The sequence below is a fragment of the Gasterosteus aculeatus genome, chromosome 7 (genome assembly GCF_964276395.1).
Source record: "Gasterosteus aculeatus chromosome 7, fGasAcu3.hap1.1, whole genome shotgun sequence".
Taxonomy (NCBI): Eukaryota; Metazoa; Chordata; class Actinopteri; order Perciformes; family Gasterosteidae; genus Gasterosteus; species Gasterosteus aculeatus.
Genome location: NC_135694.1, coordinates 24186960 through 24200807, shown reverse-complemented (window position 1 = coordinate 24200807; position 13848 = coordinate 24186960). Strand labels below are relative to the sequence as shown.

The 13848-nt window shown below is 44.6% G+C and overlaps 1 protein-coding gene across 2 annotated transcripts in view; it reads right to left on the bottom strand.

Annotated features, from left to right (window-relative positions):
- tiam1a (TIAM Rac1 associated GEF 1a) overlaps window positions 1-6973 on the bottom strand; it is a 44911-nt gene extending 37938 nt beyond the window's left edge. The window contains exon 1 of one of the 2 annotated variants that reach the window (XM_040180468.2): window positions 6754-6973. The gene's annotated coding sequence lies outside the window, so the exon portion shown is untranslated. The remainder of the gene's footprint in view (window positions 1-6753) is intronic. The other variant, XM_078106645.1, reaches the window with a different exon arrangement.
- Window positions 6974-13848: the final 6875 nt, after the last annotated feature.

Below are 13848 nucleotides of genomic sequence, written 5' to 3'. Positions count from 1 at the left end.
AGATAGAGATACCGTGATTGTGGTTTAAATACTGCAACGATGCAATATGCAGGTACTATCTCCATCTGGTTTTGATCAAATTGTTAATGATGCAAAGACAACGCTATCACTTCATTAATTAAGATTCCTGCGGAGGCTCCGCAGATCCTTTCGTAATAACACTACATCGCCAGGCTTCGCGGCACAAGGTAGGGGAGGAAGAAAAGGTGTAGAGGTTGCTGTGAAATGAGAGATTATGGGTGGAGAAAGAGTAGAGGAGACGCCACAACTGCATGCAGGCAGGTAGTGTAAAGAAAGGAGTTAGCGGCAGAGGAATGGGCAACGCAGAGGTACGCTGCCGAGAGACGGGGGTTGGGGGTGGAAAAGGGAAGTTATCTCAGTGGATCCCTGCACCTGGGTCAACAGCAGTGTAACAAAGAATCCCCTTGAAGAGGAGACAATGCGCTGCAGTGAGGGATGGGGGTCAGGCATGTTCAGCAAGGATGTGGCAGACAAAGTCTTTATGTTGTGTCTGTGCCTCTCGGGCCCAGAGACCAACACAGTAATACAGTGTGGCCACACTCTTATTGGGGGACGGCGCTAATAAGGTTTTACTGGCCAAAAACTATTAGCAATGACTAAACTAATAGCTACAACTATACGAGTATCCAAGCTTTACATTTACAGCAAATGTGCACTCAAGCATGGAGAATGTACACATTTTGTTACTGTAATTATGTATGTATTTATATACAACAAGTATTCAATTTTTTTTTGTGGGCTGTTTACCGTGCAAAAAGCAACCCTCTCTCTTGCTTCTTCTTCATTTGTGCAACGCGTACATCCAATCATCACAGTAAGGTGTGACTAGATTCAGAAAATAAGAATTAACACCCCGGCTGTTGAATATATCAAGCTGTTTCTGCACCTTTCGCTGGTCAAGTTTCGCGTTTAACTATGATGGACTCAGTGGGGATTGAGGCAAAACAGACTATCTTCACGTTTTGCAATATATATATATATATATATATATATATATATATATACCATGTGCAGCTTTTCAGCACATGGTAATTTCCAGAAAACAATCTTTTTTTTAAAGCATTATTTTCTTGAGATTGCAGCCTAAAAAACGTAAAACAATGTTTTAAAGGTTGGTAATCCGTCGTCACATCCCGGGCTACTAAAATGCCGCAAAACTAAATTATCACCGAGACAAGGATGTGGACAACGTGTCAGCAATGCGCCGTCTCTTCGGTGGACGGGGTTGGATGTAGGTCAATGGGTGCATTGAGCTCGTGTGCGGACTGGAGCTGGAGGTTATGTGATGTTTGGGCTCTGAGTGGCTACGGTGGTAGAGTCTCCCCACTCAGTGCATTAGTGACCTGTATAAGCTCCACACAACTCAGTGACGTCTGAGTGCAGGCCTGAGGGGAGAGGACAAAGGCAATCTGACCACACATGCACACAAACACACACATTCGCGTATCTTAAAACCAACGCACCAGGAGACAATAACAAAAAGCACACGGCGCTCACCGCAGGGGTTTTATCCTAAAAGAAACCAAGTCCAAAGAACAAAAAAGAAACCATGCAGCTCCGCCTCTATAAGCCTTACTTCTTGCTTTACTCAACTCCCACTAACACACACACACACACACACACACATTCAGACACGGTTGCATACGTATTTGCACATGCACACGCTTACAAATGCACATAGAGGCTTTTGAGGCTGGCGTATACGATCCCACTGTATCACTTCCAGGTCAACGGGCAGGAAACTGAAGTGTGACTATGTGATGAGCACTGAGTCGCTGGTCAGCGCTCCCTTTATGTAACTAATGTAAGTGGGGGGTTGAAAGAAAGCAGGAGGAGAGGAGAGACAACGGCCAAGTGGCTTGTTTCCTCTGCTTTAATTACACACGTGGTTGTAAACTTGGACGGAAACACACAAACACTGACACAGAAAGCGGTTGTAAAGATTCCCAAGCAGATAAAAAAAAAAAAAAGAGGAAGTCCCGGGCCAAATCCCACCCCAACCCCCCCTGTGCAAACAAAGCATAAGGGCTGTCTTTGAAGACACCCTTTGCACTCCCTCAGTAATTCCTCCTTCAAATCTATACTCAACGGCGGAGTAGAGAGGGCGCGCCGGGCACCGCGAGGTTGGCGGTTTGGACCCCGGCTGCTCCGTGTCCCATGTCAAAGACACGTCACCCCTAACGGCTCCCTAACGGGCAAAATGTAAGAACCGTGGGTTAAAAATGCAATGTGAGTCGCTTCGGGTGAAAGCTTCAGCTAAATGTGTAATGTAATATACTCAGCCCTTCCCACAGACATGCATCTCCACTCTCACAGTCTTACACCAGCTTCCTGTTCAGGTGACATTGTCTCAGATCATGGATGTCAAATTGTTTCTTCTTTGGAATGGAACATATTATTAGCTTGTGTGTTCTGCACACGTCTCTTTTGTCATATTAGCTTTTTTTGAAAATTGTACATATACACGTTCTTCTGAATTAAGGGCACCTTCGAAAAACATTGAAGATCAACCCTGGTGTGTATGAAATGAGATGCAGATGCACGGGCAGACACACGCGTTTACACATCATCGGTCGGCAGCCAGAGCCGATGTGTGGGCTGGAACGCAACACTGATCAGAGATAATGGGCGGACATGACAGGGACGGCAACGCTGCCACACCGAGACGAGGAAGGAAGGAGAGATGAGATAGCAAGTGGGACAAAGAAGAAAAAAAAGAGGAAGAGAAAAAGGGAGGCAACAAAGGAAGGAAGGAAGAAACTCCCAATTCAACAGCAGACACAGAAGAGACAAAAGATGGGAAATGAGTGAACATGCCAGCTCATGTCAGCTCTGAGACACCCCTCCCCCGTCTGATCCCCACCACAAATTACAGGCATCCCCTTCTGCTTCTCCCGCTCCCTTTGCATCTACCCCCCCCCCCCCCCCCCCCCCTCACAGCCCCCCCGTCCCCCTTCATCTCATCAGGGGGTTGATGTCGAGGAGTCTAGCACACAACAAAAGTTCTTCACCTGATGTTTCCCACTCCCCTGCGAACAACGCTTGCAGTCCTGCTCAACCTGACGGGCGACATGCTCATAAGCAAACACGTCAGTGCGACATAATGTCCACACTGTCTCGTTCAGCCTCCCCTGTCTTGCACAACCTCTCACATTTTACACGCAAAAAGGCAGGGGGAGGAGAATACAAACACACAGTGATCTGTGTGTAAAAACCCGTCATGATGAGCGACATCGATGGTTCATGACACAAACTGCGTTTCCTGTTTTCAAATCATCTCCACAACATCTCAGATTTATGTCGTCGGCCAATCAGATGCTTCGCCCGTTCACTGTAACTGCACTTCAAGGGGATCCCCCCCCTCCTCCCTCCCTTGTTATTGAACGTAGCCAGACAGAACCGGGCACCTTAATTAGACACACTCCGTGAAACCACAGAAGAAAACATTTCAGCGTCCTCTGTCGGTTTTGTCTTGTTTTTTTCCAGGACACACTTGGTAGCGGGCTGTGACAGCGGGCCGGGAATTGGGAGAGAGCGAGACACAGAGAACCCACAGGCACACAGTCAAACACAAACATTTAAACAGCTTGATTGCATGTGGGGAGATGGGCACTGGGGGCGGGGGGGGCTGCATAAGCCCCGTATTTGCTTAATGGCAGAAATAAGAAGACCTCTGAGGAAGAGAAGCATTTCCTCACAACGGTTAGAAGACGAAGGACAAATGTGAGAGAGGAGAGAGAGGGAAGAGAGAGAGAGATCATCCCTTTCATGCTAATTGCATCATCCCTTTATCGTGCCAGCCACATGCTCATCAAACTGCAACTTGTGTACTGTATCTGTAATCATAAAGAGAGAGCGTCCGTCTGCTCTGCCACAAGGTCAGAGGAGTCGCTGTGGGGGATGAAGATGTGAGAGTGTTTGCAACAAGCTCGGGTTCCATATTGTTGATGGTGGTGATTAATCGTGCTGTTTATATAATGCATTGGGCGCACGGAGGACTGTATGAGAGATACATCTGCAGATAAAAGCAGGAGTATGACTTAAGGTCAAGGTTGTTAATCTTCTTTCGGAGCATTTTGGGATATTTTTGACCTGATAGAAATAAAATGCTTTGACTAAATAAGCTGTGATAAGCGGTGACTGACTATTTTCAATAGCCATGTTTCTTCTTTTGCATTCATTATAATACTTATGTGTTTATGATGATCATTTTGGGCGAGTGGCCTTGCTGACAAGGGAACTTTCTTGCCAGATTTAGGGAAACTTATTTGAAAAGGAGTTTCACACGGCCGCGTCTTTTGGTTGGAGAGAGAATTAAAAAACCACGAAGTTAGATATTTCTACTTATATTATTATAAGCTGCTAAATGTTTATAGTTTCTTTCCTCTGCAAATGTGTGTATGTGATTGTTCCTTTCCCTCTTAAAATGTGCCTGTACAAGATAAATAACGAAACTTTGGGTACTTTAGGGACATTTGATTAAGGTCGGAGTTGCGGAACTAATCTACGGTCTCAGTTGGTCTGGATGTTTGTAAGAGAGAAATTCCTTTACCTGCTATATATCTGCCTATAGGTGAGGGGACTTGAGTGTATCAATCTGGGTCACTAAGTACACACACACACACACACACACACACACACACACACACACAACACAAATACCCTCGTTCACCCACAGGGCTCACTTAGCCGAGCCCCATCCCCCCTTTCACGCTCAAATACTATATTAGCTTACTGTACACAGATGGAGCACATGGTCATGGGGATGCGCACATATTTGTCCTGAACACACAATTGCAGACGTAGTAAATGGACACACACACACACACGCACATGAACCTGCATGGGGGTGTATAACGGCGTATGAGATAATGGCTTTCCCCTCTTTTCACATCCCCGTGCTTCAGCAATGTCTTTGTCAATTTTGAAGAATAAAAAAAGAGTGTGTGCCCTAACACACACACACAAACACACACAAGCACCAGTTTTTATCTGCCACTATAGATCCTTTCACGGATCACTTCCTGAAATCCCACGGACAATATTCAACTTCCTCGTGGCAGCAACTGAAGCGGTGAATTGTGGCAAGAAAGATAAGGTGAAGACAAGACACTACGGGAAAGGAAAGGAAAGTCTCTCATGCTTCCCAATAATAAAACGAAACCATGTGACTCCAAATATTCATATACAAATTCTTATTCAGTATTCTATGACGTTGAAATAGGTTTACTGACTTAATGAGTAACCACTGAATTACATGCGTTGTAGCATGGTGAAAGAAAAGGAAACCGCAAAGCCAAATATTTTGGCTTCTTGTTCGATTTCATCAGATTCAGACGTTGCATTCCACAGCAATATTGAACAGTGAACTGTAAACACTATGATAACTGGAATAATGTATTGATGAAACACAACCCAATCTAGAACCTAAATAATCATCTAATTTATACTACAATTCATTTGATCTCTACTGAACTCTCTTAATGGACAAAACCAATGATATACTTTCCTCCTCTCGAAAGTGATGGAGGAGAAAAGGACAGCGGAGACACTTTTCCCTTTGACCCCCTCATAATTCTTGGTCCGTCCGGGAGCCTTAAGATGACCCCGTGCACCGCTGAGTACTGACACATCTACTGACACACACGTGTTTCAGTGAGAGATGGTGAACGCATCTGAAATAACAAGTAAGAGGTAAAAGTCCACCTTTGCGTTTTATGTAGCTTGGAACTCGTTTATTACCCCCCGTCCCCCCGCCCCCCCTCCCCTCCATCTCTCTCACGTCAAGTTAGTCATTATTGCTCTTTGCCGAGTTGTTTTTCTTCAAGTAGCTCTGAGGTCTCCCGTTTGTCTTTCTAGTGTTTCCTCTCCTAACCCTCCATTGATATTTCCACGCATCCCTCCACGCGCGCATACATGCAAAGTATTCTGACGCCGTCATCGGATCCCAATGCGTTCAGCGTGAGATCCCTCTCTGGTTATTTTGTGAACCTTTGAAGTGTTGTGCCCCTGACCTGTGCGACGGCTCTCTACAAGCTTTTGGCAAGTCACGATTACTTTATTTCCAGGATGAATTATGAGTCAGTTTGTTCTTTCTCCTTCTTATGTAAAAGCACAGGGTCAAATATGCACATGCGTTACTTTATCTGCCCTTTGAGCCGAGCAGTTTGTTCAATGGCGGGGGAAATGTCAGGTGGTACCAGTCCTGAGGGCTGTGAAGCTATTCTGTTATCACTAAATTACCTCGGTTGGAGCCCAGGCAGTGTCCCAGTGGGAACATTAATGATTGATAAAGTCCTTTCATCAACACACCACTGGCCCATGCATATTAGCTATTTGAACAAAATGTTTGAAAGGCTTGTTTCTTGCAGTTCTATGGTATTTAAATGTATACGCTTCGTGTGTGTTTGTGTGTGTGAGAGAACACCCCATCAAGAGAAAATGAGCCACCAGCAAACAATTGTAAAGTGTTAAACTAAATCATTCTAAATTCTAAATGTGTCGGCACACATACATTTATGGACCGTGGGGGTCAAAAGCAGCAATTTGAACTCCTCACTCGAACGTCACCTCCGTTTGTCTTTCTCACAGAAACATCATAACCGACCCAAACGGTTAACACACCAACGCACACAACATGAAGCCAGTTATCTCAGACACCCGAACAACTCTGTCTCTGTCACTCGCAAAGCTCCCGAAAACATCCTGAGCGGATGAATGGAACCTCTTTACCTTTGCTTAAGCTCCCGGTGTTTTCCTGCGTGAGTAACAGCTAATTCCCTGTGGTGGTTAAAAGCAGCTGGGATCCTCTCCGAGAGCAAACAGGGGAATCCTCGCATCCGTGAGACGTCTCCTGGACTCCACACACACACATTACAGCACATACTCACACATGCTGCCTCTTGCACGCTTAGACCAGACTGAAGGCAGAGGAGAGGGTGTGTGTGTGAGAGTGTGTGTGTGTGTGTGTGTGTGTGTGTGTGTGTGTGTGTGCGCTGGCTGAGTCTGAGCCCGCCCCCTCTTCTCTCTGGTTCTCTTCTCTCCCACATGCACTCTCCCTCCTCCTCCTCCTCCTCCTCCTCTTCCTCCTCCTCCTTCCCTCTCTCGCCTCCCCTCTCTCTCTCTCTTTCTCTTTCTCTCTCACTCACTCAAATTTCACCTCCCCCGGCTGGCCAATTGACTGCCAGCATGTATGCTGGGTCTGTGCCTTTGAGCTTTTAGATGTCCCAGTCCTCTTTTTAATTGCTGGCTCTCTGGCCTCAAGTTCTACAGACACACACACACACACACACACACACACACACACACACACACACACACAAAGATACGCAGACACAGTTGACAAGAACAGGCATTCAGTAACAAATAAGGACGCAGACATGAGCCCATTTGCTCACAAGTAAAGTACAAGGATTGATACGGTCAATTTGAAGATTAGATTAGTAAATCTAAATTAAATAAAAAACCACCAGCTGAGGGGAAACTATCAAACCAGCTGTAAAGTAAAGCATCCACACACTTATTCTACTTATTCTACTGATATTCTTGCCACAAAGAAAGTCTTCAACCAAAAGCTGGCTGTAAAAAATTTGATTTCTTCTTTTTTGTTTTGAGTGTTGAAATGGTTCAAGATTTGATGGTCTGACCCGAAAGGGGCAGAGAGGTGAAGAAGAAGAGTCCCTCACTGGGAAACCTTCCATGAGAGCAGCTGAAGCTTGTCTTACTGCTGCACTTTTTTTCCACCCTTCTTTCCAACTATGTTACAACCCATCTTGCTCTTTGTAACAGAGGGATGAATATAAAAAAACAAACACTCCGAAAGTTGATTTCATTTCTTTTCTCTTATGGTTTTGAGTATCAGGAAATCTGTAGGGTTGAAACTCCCAAATCTCTCCTGCGGAACATTGTTCCACAGAACAGATAACCCTGTTCCACAGAAACCTGCCGCAGCTTGTGTGCATGCGCGTGCACGTACGCCGTCTGTCTGACCGTCTCCTATCACCTGTCCACTGATCAGACCTCGTTTTCTTCCACTTCTGCCTCCCCGCTTGTTATTTGTCTCTGTGTTATCTAACAAAATGAGCTTGGAGAAGGTCGTGTCCCGCTGTAGGAGCCGGCTGAAACAGGAAATATCCGATCCGAGGGGAAGAACGGCGGGCTTCAGACAGCCGGTTCCCACACTCCAAACCCCCAACGTTGCGTTGCCGGGCCTCAATGCCGGGTGTTCAGGGAGCGGGGAGGAACTGGTTAGCAGATTAAAGACAACCCGCAGCAACGGCTGTGATGGCATGTCGGGACAAGCAGTGCACAGAGGAGGTATTAGCAACAACAGCAGGTGGAAGGTGTTATGTAAGGAGAGAGGAGGGCTGGAGAAACATCAGGCTTCCTTTGCGTCCGCTTGTGTCGACCTGTCTGCGCTCATCCGGCGTGCTGCGCGTTGAAATGTGAACACGCTCCTTATTTGTCCTCAGCTGCGCGGCCGGGACGGCGCTGAGAGAATGAATGTCAGAGTCCGTCCCGCAGACGCCTTTTCTGTCCGATAAACAGAGTATTCCGTAGCAGCGCTGCGAGAGCCGAGCTGCTTTTGTTCTCCCGGCTCCCTGCACACCTGAGCCGGCCTTTCAGCACGATAGACTCAACCTTTCAATCCTCATCAGACGTTATCGCAGTGTTTACGTCCCCGAGGGGTGAGGGACAGATTGGTTTCCCATTTTAGGCCTCCTGCCATATCTGTTGCTAAACATATCGAAATGCATGAACATACTGTAATGGAAAAGGGACAGAAAAATATATATACACATATATACGTGGCCAGGATGCTTGTCCCCCCCCTCACCTTCTCCCACCCAACCACCCTACTTGCCAGATTTGATCAAATCATTATCACCAGCCATGCGAGAGGAGCTGATGAATAATGTATGTGATGCTCGGCCACAATAGCAAACCCCTTCTGGCCTGCTACCTTTTTCTTAGTCAGAGCAGCTACCGGTTGCTATCAGCTGATCCCTGACTAGCGCTAAAACAACCATACGTGCACATCCAGCACATCGCCTGGTTTGCACACCAAATCATGTGTCTCGTGCACAGACACAGACGAATAAATTGGACAGGTGTACAGAAAGACTCAACAGCTGACGGAGCCTCAACCTGCAGAAGGCGCCGGCATCAGGTGTTACTCTGCAACCGTTACTGTTTAACATTAAGAAAGAGTGACGTGCCTTAGATGTGAGTCTGTGATGGACAGCGTGGGTTTAACACCACAGGTGAAACGTCAATTATGTCTCCACGGTTATGTATGCTACAGACAGACAGCTACCAGCATCTCTGCAGCTCACTGATCAACACATTCTATTTCGTTGATTCGATGCACCAAAAAAGGAAAATGACAAGCCGGAGGGATGCTCCCAGATACTTTAGTCTGTACTCATAAGGCACTCACTGAAACACATAAGAAGTCGCAGTTGGTCGCTCACACGCAGCTCGAACACAGGAAGTAAAACCACTGGAGACACGACAGGAAACTCACTAATAGCCTATTGTTTTCTAGTTTATGCTGATAATAATTATAACAAACAGAAAGATGAACCGTCCAAGAGGCAGAACTACTCTATTCCAGTTGGGTTTAAATTGTAATCCAATGCGATTAGGAGACACAAATGAGCAACAAGCAATGCACAAAAGACAGAAAACGACACGTAAACACCGTGTAAGAGTACATCTGTGGGGAGCGTTGTGCTAAACCTGTTCAACAACCAACCAACCAGCCAACGGTTTTAACTAACTACTGCAGAGAGTCATCGTATCCACGTGCTAATCTCTTTAAAGGTCTGTAGCTATAGGAAGCAAATAATGATACGGAGCGAAGGTGAAGACCAAATATGTCTTTCAAATTGTTAGGGGGAAAAAAAAGAACTTGACTCAAAGCCGATAATGACAAAGTCAGACATGTGAGAGTGAGTGACATTCACATCACTCTAACCAAGAGAACAGAGGATATGGGCGTACAAAGACAATCGGCCCTCTGGCAAGCAGAACAAACATCACAGAAAATCCGATATAATCAGCAAGACAAAGTGTAGAAACCAAGTAAAAGTACCGTATCACATCATAATCCCCATCAATGTAAACAGGGAGCAGCAATAATTAGGGGGCTGCATTCACAGATAACTATCTGGGAATCAAGCATATGGGAGGTGTGGGAACAGTGCAAATGTCTCTTTTGTCTTCATGCTAGCTCTTCAACTCTCCAACTCGTATATTTGTCGACGAAATGGACAGAAGCGAAAAGATGCGAACACGTGTGTTTGAGTCAGCGTGGGATGTGACAGAGTCGTCTGTGAGGCAGATATAAAGCTGCAGCGGGACACACATCACATCAACACCCTGACCTCCTTGCAAACTAATGCAAACTATCCGAAAACCCATTTCATTACTCACCCAGGCCAGTAACTCGCCTGGCTGGAGACACGGAAGCACGCACACATATCCAGATAACCCCACTCTTGTTATTAAAGTATGCTCGAACCCCTGCAAGGTTTCAGCCACACATGTGAAAAGAGTAAGCCTTGTGGAAATAACGGGAATTTGGATTATACACAAATACATATCACTATCCACATAGTCAAATTTCCACTGTTATTCCCATGTTTCCTTAAAACTAATTCTATTGGAAAAGGTGAATTATGCATCACTGCACATTATGAGATCATTATAACACTACCATTGGAAGTCAATTTGATTTGAGATATATCAATGACAATTTTCACTGAACAGGGATTCAAGCATCATGGTGTGGAAGAGATCGGGGTCTATGATGGCCGCATGTTCTGCATTAAAAGATTACAAATGTTATTTGTCTCAACCTCTGACTTGCTCCCCTTCACACACACAAAACAAACACACACGCCTGCGTACCCTCATGCACTTCCTGCTCATTTAAGGAACATTTATCAATGGGCTGTTTCCAGGTCAAGCAGCAGAGACAGAATTAGACCCCAAGTCGTGCTTGTCGCTTTACATCATTCTCTGTCTGTAACACACAGTCATCTTAAATTGATGTAATTGAACCCCATTCAGTAGCTCTCACGTTTCCACGCTCAGAACTGGACACAACAAAAGGCTCTACAAACTGGATAATTACAGTGATTTAAACAGTGGTATTGATCCCTTTAACAATGATTCTCGGCTGGTTTAAAATGCAATGTTTCCTAACATTGAATGTTTTAATGATGTGAATTTGATTTCACACTGAGCGACGTGTATTGTGATAAACAACAAATAGAAACTATAAATGAAGAAGTTTCTTCTACATTTTAAAAATAAAACAGCAGCGACGTTCATAACATGCAGCAGCCTTTTGAACTCATCAGAGGGAGCTTTTAACACAACCGCTGCCGTATCTACAGAGTTTCAGCCACTTCAGCTAAAAGTTGACTGCGCCAGCAAAAAATGGGGAGGAGGAGACAGGAGATGAGGTTAAGAGGTTGAGTGTGGGAAAAGGAGGGGAGGAGAGGGAATGAAGGATTAAAGCATCAGAAGGTGTAGTGTTCCTCTAAAAGATGACGGGCTGATGGCTGCAGAGGAGTAATCCCTGTAAATGGGAGCGAGTTTAGCAGTTACCACCCACAAGCACAGTTACACACACTAATGCATTCAGACATCCACGTTCGTTTGTTTAAATTTGTAAAGATTTAAATATTATTGACCACAAACGACATGCATGTTGTACACAACAACATATTATTTGTTAGTGTATTATGCAAAAATATTTCCGCAAGTCAAATAGCATGCGCTAATCGTTTTGGGCTGGTGTAATCCTTGAACATAAAGTTGAGTACACTAAAATCAACAAAGAAATACACACAGAATGGAAAAATCCTTTAGACTGCAGAAGTGGAAGACATTAAATGTACACCAGTGCACTCTCCATATCCTTCTGTGTAGATCAGCAAAACCAAGAGGCAAAGCGCCGTGCTAAAAAAAACAAGAACAAAAAAAAAAAAGAACAGGAGTGTTTTGCTCTTCCTCCTGCGTGCGGCCGAATCGGGATGGTGCGACCCTGCTGAAACAGAAGTGCGTTGATAGGCTCGTGTTGTGTTAACTGGCTCGCTGAAATAATCAGAAGCACAAATTGCTAGAAAGAGGAAGACAACAGGCGGCATCATGGTGAACCTACAAACCAGACTTTAGAAACAGACAAGCGATTGTTCCCCCTGAAGACGGCAAATACGTGCCTTACACGCTTCACCTGGTTACACCTGATTAACCAAATCAAAAAAATGGTTACTATAAAACCATTGTGTAGATCTTGACAAAAAAAAAAAGTGTAGGATATTTGACTTGTAATTATATATTGGATTAATTGATGTGTTGATTGCTTTCTTAAAGAGCCACAACCTCTCCCCTTATTCTTTTGTTAGACTGATTAAATGAGCCAAGATTTGAGCCACAACTAAAGGCCTCACTATCTGAGGTAATGAGCAGTAATGGGTCCTGGTAAAGGGCCATGATGTCATCCTCATCATGAAACAATATTTCAACTTTACCGTATGAACTGCAAATGCAGAACTTTCTTTTATTCAGCTCACTGCACTTGCTGTGCATGCTGAACCCGCTGTGTTGTGTTGGCTAAATTCAAACAACCCACAATTGGCCAAAACTAATTCAAACTCAAACACAAGCAGCGATGTATCGGCGATGCACTCGGCTGTGTTGTCACCAGGGGGCCTCTACACCCACCGGAGAAGTTAACAGAAGGGAGCGAAGTGCCGGCAGGTCGTCAGTGGCAACGAACTGCTGATGGCAGCATAATAACGCCCCCCTTTTATCCCTCTATCTGTAATTGCAGGTGTTTGTGTCTCACTTCCTCCGGTAACACCACTCTAATCAACACGGGTTAATTCTTGTCAGGATTCGGGAACTAACAAGATTAAGAGCAGCACAACTAATTTATACGATAAATTTAAACACCGGTAAGGAATCAGGAATCAGGAAACATTTATTACCAAAATATACCAAACATACAAGTAGACAGTAGACAATGTGACAATAGACAAGAAAGCAGTTCACAAGTAATAAAATAAAGTAAAATGAAATGCTAATGCAATGAGTTAGTAGAATAAGAGCTCATTTTCACCCGTTCATGTATGACCAACTGGGAATGATGGCCAGCAGCATCTGTGGGAGAACAAAGAGTTGAGCCTGGGAGGACGCATCCATTATGTTTTGAGTCAGCTTCCGTATTAAGGGATAATAATACTTTAGAGTATTATGATTCAAATTGATAAGCGGAACATCTATGGACACAATAGCTTGTTGTTGTCCACAGTAGAGGCCATCAGTGCAAAGATGAGGTTCTAAATGTCAATTCACTGATTTGTCAATTAAAACATTGTAAACGTAAATATGTCAACTGTTGTTGTGGGACATTGTGACAGAGCACAATTGATAAAATACTCCGCAGATGCAGCTCATCTTCCTCAACTTTACTTTTCAAAATCTTTTAACAAGTAGATGAATAATTAAGCAAAGTATGGGCTGATGTGTATAATTTTAGGCCGGATAATTCAAAAGAATGCAAAATATGCGCATATTAGCAGAGTAATTTCCTCTTTCATCTCAGCGACTGTGGGGGTCAGCAGACTCTCTTTAATCTGATATGTGCGGAGAGGAGAATGAAAGAGAATGTACTAAAGAGCGATGGAGAGGAGGTTTACACTAGTGTGGCCATGAACAAAGCAGAAGTTCTATTCTCTCAGAGATGAGCAAGAGGGTCATTGAAAGTCTTTCCATCCGTCCCTTTATCCCTTTCCCCAAGTCCCCCCGCCG